Source organism: Anneissia japonica, unplaced genomic scaffold (assembly GCF_011630105.1).
Source record: "Anneissia japonica isolate Jap-2015-1 unplaced genomic scaffold, ASM1163010v1 scaffold4058_len632159_cov189, whole genome shotgun sequence".
NCBI classification, from domain to species: domain Eukaryota; kingdom Metazoa; phylum Echinodermata; class Crinoidea; order Comatulida; family Comatulidae; genus Anneissia; species Anneissia japonica.
Genome location: NW_022735300.1, coordinates 248401 through 255091, shown reverse-complemented (window position 1 = coordinate 255091; position 6691 = coordinate 248401). Strand labels below are relative to the sequence as shown.

Sequence of the window (6691 nt, the reverse complement as noted above, 5' to 3'; positions counted from 1 at the left end):
CATAAGTTATCAATTGTGCTCAGAACAGCCCACTAATCACGTCACGCAGACCACGTCATGTGGACCAACCTGCGCACGCAATGTTTTGGCTGGTCAGTATTCTCGCACGCCGCGTTGACGTGGATTACAGTTATGCAACATATTTATTTTGTTCATACCCTACCTGTGTGAACCCCGTCAACCTGATCGTTGACCTTACAGATTTATAGAATAATAAAAGGCACATCAAGGAAACGAGTATAGCGTTCATAAAAACGGCCTGGACAGGTGGTGGCGCATCTGACGAAGATCTACTCCATGTTGTTTGCTTGTTTTGAAAACTAAAGTTACCGATTTATTGTCATTGATTTATTGGTTAAGATTACTTTGCGGGAGTTAGACGCAAGTCATGTTATATAACTATAGCCATACAGTAGAACTGGAACTGCACAGATAGTTTCATTATTCAATTGTAGGTTTTTTACAATACAATAATCCTACTGTACTATATATTTCCATAACACACACAGATGTAGGCCTACAGTACCCTTAGGTGATACATAAAATAATACATGAGCGGCAAAAGTTTATTTTTGCAACCATTTTGTAGTAAACAGTATGTCTATATATATATATACCTATTTAAATATACTATAAATAAAAACTCTATTTCATTTTATATTTAGCACCTATTTCTACTTCTCGAATTTGTCTTCTATCTATTGAAACTAAGGTCGGGTTTTGTGTATTCATTGCAATCACTCCCTACTATTCGTGAACTACACGAACCTGCGCAGCTGCTGCGTGTTGTACTATCCCCAGGCTATCTACGATCTAATCACTTAACATTGGCAGCAAATCAAAACATGTTCTCTACCCTTCTCAATGAGTTCAGTCATAGATCGGATCTTTTGGATACGCCTTTAAGCTTTTTTTTTTTGAAATTTTCAAATACAATATCACCAGTATTGTACTGTCGGGGACCAGATCTACACACGCCAGGAAGAGAGAGACAGTTTAAAGAAATTGTACGTCTACTACGCTAAGGGCATTGAAACTCAAAGTCGCAGTACTCATCAAGTGAATTTTCCTCCTATCAGAGTGCCCCCTATTGTGGATCTGAACAAGGTGCCGTTTTGTATTGTAATGCGAGCATCTTTCCTGGTCATTATTATTTCAATTTCATTTAAAAGGTGCGTTGGTAGCAGTCGGTGGATAAGACTTTAGAGGACCACACGCAGGCCGGTGTATCGTCTGCTCGCTGCGCGAAACTCCTTCTCGCAACAGGTAGGCTAATTGTAGTTTTTGATATCTATCTATACAGCTAGCTGTTTTCATTTCCATGCAGATGTCTTCATAATGGCCTTCAGGTCGATTACTTTCTGAAGGTAGTTTGTAAAGTTCATATAATAAGTGTTCTTGGAAAATTATGATCAAAAATGATATGTGATGATCAAGATTGATCGAGAAATTTCCATTACACTCGACTTGAATTTCTCTGGATTAAATTAGAGTTCATTTATGAAATGTTCTACAGAGGAAGTTATGGGGGAAAACCTATTACAATATCAATCAATACGGTAGCTATGTTGCTCATGGCAGGCATTTTACTCATTTCTATCATTATGAACTGCCGGAATATGTAAACTGAATTGCAAATAAGAAATGCCGAGGTAAAATGAAGACGAGCATCGGTTTACCTGCTTATTTTCGACAATCGAATTATGATCACTAATCACGTGACTATGATTGGTGGCTATGAGCAGTGCCCTTATAAACTTTAGTTTCTCTGAAGAATGAGCTTTGATCTGCTCTGACCAGAGAGTATACCTTCTGACCAGGTAGGAGCTCTGGCGTACCATTTCAAGGGAAAAGTTGACATTTGGATTGGTTTAAAAACTAGTTATCTCTCTCTGAATTTCTCCTTCGTCCGAAAATGTCAGGGTGGGATCAGTGGAGGTGATTACAGGGGGTAGGAGGAATTCCCCTATCAAAATTTGAGTTGGTCGTTTCAGATCTCAGTGTGGTGGGTCACTTCACAGGAACATAATCATATAGGCCTACTTTAAACATTGTGGTACGGTACTACTGTATCTGGTATAATAATGGTTTAAAGAGAATCTTGAAATATGCTCGCCCGTAATTGATAGACTTATAGAGAGACATAGAATATGGAGAAACATTTATTAACTCTTAAAAATTTTAGGCCATGTAATTCTATATGGTCCATGAGTCCGAGGGCTTATATAGGCCTATACATTTCGTAATCGTATTATTGTGTTTTGTGGAATAATCATGTAGTTTGTGCTTTATGATTTTTACATCTAAACACTCATGGAATAAAACATGGAAATTAAGAGAGAGGGAGATTACGTTCATTCATTCATTTCCATTTATTGTCATTTGCATCGGAAAAAATACATACAAATTGTTTTTGCTCTGAGACACTATAAAATACAAAACTAAAAAAAAAAAATCCTACAGACTCAGTCATATCCCTCACGTATGATACCGTTAATTAGCGTCAAGTGCCTGGATGGCTGCTGGGGAGGCTGTTTCGGTACTTGCAGTGTTTTACGAGTAGATATAGGAGGGATAGCGCCTGCCACTACGTGACACTTCGAATGGAGAATGCGATTAAAACAAAATCCGTCTTTATGTAGCCTTACAGTACTTTATGCGACCCAAGTTATTATGGAGTGGAGTTGAATAGCCAGCTTGGTGAAAGATGCTTGCCTTCCAATCCCAGGGTCCTGGGTTTAATCCCTGTCAGTAGTTGCAGAATTGTTGAGACCAAAACAACTCATTGAGATTTAGTTTGTGTAAAGCATCGTGTGTGTATGTGTGTGTGTGTATGTTTGTATGTATTGTGTAAGGGATTGTCACCTAAAAGAAGGAATGTGATACATTAGTTATTGACAATCGTTGGTGCATGTGTTGTGTGCCTAAATATCACGGACATTGATCGAGTTCCTAGTCCACATATCAAGCGCCATGAGCATCTTACATTAGATGGATATGTGCGCTATATAAAACTACACTATTATTATTATTATTATTATTATTATTATTATTATTATTATTATTATTATTATTATTATTATTGTTTTTATCATTATTATTAATGTTGTAGTTGTTATATTATTCTTATTATTATTACACCCGCCAAGGAGGTTATGTATTCATTGCTGTTTGTCTACCTGTTTGTCCGATAGCAATATTACGCAAAAACTAATAAACTTTATCATAAAATTTAGTGGAATGGTACATAATAATCAAAGAAAGACACCCTTCAATTTTCGGAAGGAAAGGTCAAAGGTCAAGGTCACGGAAATTCGAGCATAATAGAAAATAATGGAATCTTCGCTCGTATTCAAACAGCACTCACGAAAACAATGTAAGTGAATACGACGGGCGATTCAATTATTTTCTTGTGGGTATTCTGCAGCACTAAAGAAAACAATGTGCCTCAATACAGCGGACGATTCCATTATTTCATTGAGTGTATGCTGCAGTTTCGCCCATCATGCATGGCCTGTTTATTGTTGGTGTATTCAGGCACAGGGCGAAGGTATAGACTCTATGGAGTGACTGCACTAGTTACCTCCACCATCGAAGTTGGCAGGAGGTTATGTTTTTGCCTGTTTGTTTATTTATTTATTTGTCTGTCGGCATATTTGTTGTGAACAGCCTACAGCCCATATTTTTTATCAGAAATTCATCAAACTTGGCCACAATGTTCCTTTATCTAAGATCTAGAACTGATTAAATTTTGAAGGGTCATGGTCAAAGGTCAAGGCGGCAATCAACGAAAAACTATTTTTTATTTATTTGTCTACAGCCCATAGTTTTAATCACAAACTTGTCAAACTTGGTCACAATGTTCTATGACCAAAGATCTCAAAGTATTTGAATGTTGAAGGGTAAGGTTTAAACTTCAAAGGAGGAGAATTATGATGTGGGCGGAGGTATGCATTCCCCATGTGCCCTCTAGTTGTTTTTGTTGTTGTAGTTCTTACTTATAATTTTATAAATTTGTTTCTTTACTGTTTACGTAATCGTTATCGCTGTAGTTATTATCATTATTATTTGTGTTGTTATTGCCATTATTATTATTATTATTATTATTATTATTATTATTATTATTATTATTATTATTATTATTATTATTATTATCACTCTGGATAGTCAAGTGCTACACAATTTATTTTGCCGTATAATATAATTCAAAAGATTTAATATTTTTACCAGGTTGTCCAACGATGGAATACACGAATAGAATATATATTTTCATTACATGTATAATTTATCCTTAATCATCAAATTAGCATTTACTCTAAAGCAACGACCTTTGAAATTTAATTGTGTTACACAGAGATAGAGAAAATTGCTTGAATTCACCTCAGCTTTTTGTCAAATGGACCTGTGCCAGTAAAATTCCGTCGTAGATTTAATTGATGCACCTCGGCTATTTTTATGCAGACGGAATATTACTGTCAAACGACGTCCCAGATACCTCTGAACGTCCAGAAGGTTCAAACCAACCTATCAGAAGATTCTCAGTTCAGGATGATTACTTTTTCATATAGAATATTATTGCGGTGTTAACAAAGGAATGACACGAACGCATGAGTTAATGTTTTTTCAAAAGGTGCTATTTACAAACTTACAAATGTTTATAGAGCTTACTTATAATATTTAAAGATATTAAGTTCATGTGAAATAAGTTGAAATGAAAGTGCTCACATCAATTAATAGTCGGCAATGTACTGGATTCAACACCAACCGTCTTAATTAAAACTAATACCTAAATGGAAACTGATCCAAGTATAAAGAATGAAAGACCTTGTAGTTTCGGAAATATTACCGTTTCTGAAATATTCGCTTAAAATATCTGAATACACGGAGAGACTTTATCAAAATATGACGCAGGCCGGAACTGCAGGCAATAATACACTGAAGTAATTTGTAACTGTATTGTTAAATCAATCTTTTTGCATGACGTTAGTATAAGTGAAATGTATTTGTCATGTTGTGGTAGACATTATTCAGGTAATACCAAATAAATGCTTTTTCTGCATTTTGTATAGGATAATCCATCATTAGAGTACTGTGTATCCCTGGATTAGGAATTTTGGATTAGGTTTCCGATTAAGCGTCTTGGCTCTTCCAATAGAACACCTGCGAGAGTGTACAGTGAAACAACGTATGATATTAATAAACTGTGATTTCTAGTTGGGTGTCATATTATTATTATTTTAGCACCGTACATCAAGGAAAAAGGAGAGGCATCTCAAAAGCTACATTACCGGTATTGAAGTAATCATAATTCAAATCTTCATCATCAGCATCATCATCTTCACCACCATCATCAATCACCATCCTTATTATTATTATTATTATTATTATTATTTTTTTTTTTTTTTTTTAGCTTTCCTTTATAAAATTGTGTTAATATATATGTAGTTTAACGGATTTTTTCATTTTGGGGGGTTGGGAAAGGGGGTTGGCATTAAGGAAATTTGTGCATTTAGATTTCTGAACTTTGTAATCCTCAGGGTATAGCCTACTTTTTAACGTCTGCAATTGTTTTTAGTTATGCCGTGACGGTCTCTCTGTGTTTGACCGTACGCGAAAACTGAATAAAAAATATAAAAGTAGAGTACGGTATATATAAAGTAGTGGTGGTGATATATGATGATGAGGAGGAGGAGGGGGATGATAAGGATAATGATGGTGATAATGATAAGGATAGTGAGGTTAATGACGATACTGAATGATGATGATAATGATATGCATAATACTGAATTTGATATTGATGGTGATGATTATAAATAATGATGATGATGAAACAGTGGGAATATATACAATATTGATGGTGGTGGTGATGACAATAATAACGATGTTGTTAATGAATGAATATGTTTGTGGTACTGAAGTTTAGCACTTTACCGGTCAAAATGCTCATAAGTTGTATCTTCAAACACATTTATTTTATATTACACCCATAGTCATTTCTTTGCATGCCATTTCCGTATTTCATTCTGGTACTTACGTTATCAAATTTTCCAAGAACATCGATAATCCTGGTCTTAAATATAAGCTATCAAAATGTCTTTAACACAGATTGTTGTTTACACTGACCAATTTCAATCATTAGGCCATTGTCATATGACAAAGTTTCACGTTCGATTGTCACCACTATCTTGTCATTATTATTTTGGTCCTCTGTGGGTCGATGATGTAATTTCTTCCCCAACAGGATTAGGCCTAAGGCAGCATTTTAGAATGGAGTAAGGAAAATATAATGACATTGAATGACGATTAATGGGAAGTTTTTCACACCATCCTAGGCCAACAGTATCTACAATCCGTTGTTGTATTGACCGCTCTCCGTCTCTTCTGGTTCATATGTTTTATTTTAGAATTTAATAAAACGTTTTGAATAGCATAATTCTTATGCTCTAGGAGTACCCTGCAGATTGATTAATTAATAGATTTCTTTGTTTGAGCGGCCGTCAGGGCCACTAGAATCTCATCGGAGCTTTCAAGTTTATGAGAACTTGTTTGTGAGATGGTCAGCATAATTTCTCTGCTTTGTTTTATGTATGTAATAATTTACTTTACTAGACAAGATCTACGGTATAAGATAACATAATATCTTATATAATGTACGGTAACTATTTATACAATGAAATTATATATATATATA

The 6691-nt window shown here is 35.0% G+C and overlaps 1 protein-coding gene across 3 annotated transcripts in view; it reads left to right on the top strand.

Annotated features, from left to right (window-relative positions):
• The first annotated feature begins 962 nt into the window (after positions 1–962).
• The window catches only part of LOC117116547 (orexin receptor type 2-like), a 55695-nt gene continuing 49966 nt past the window's right edge, over positions 963–6691 (top strand). For all 3 annotated transcript variants that reach the window (XM_033260607.1, XM_033260605.1, XM_033260606.1), the window contains exon 1: positions 963–1266. The gene's annotated coding sequence lies outside the window, so the exon portion shown is untranslated. The remainder of the gene's footprint in view (positions 1267–6691) is intronic.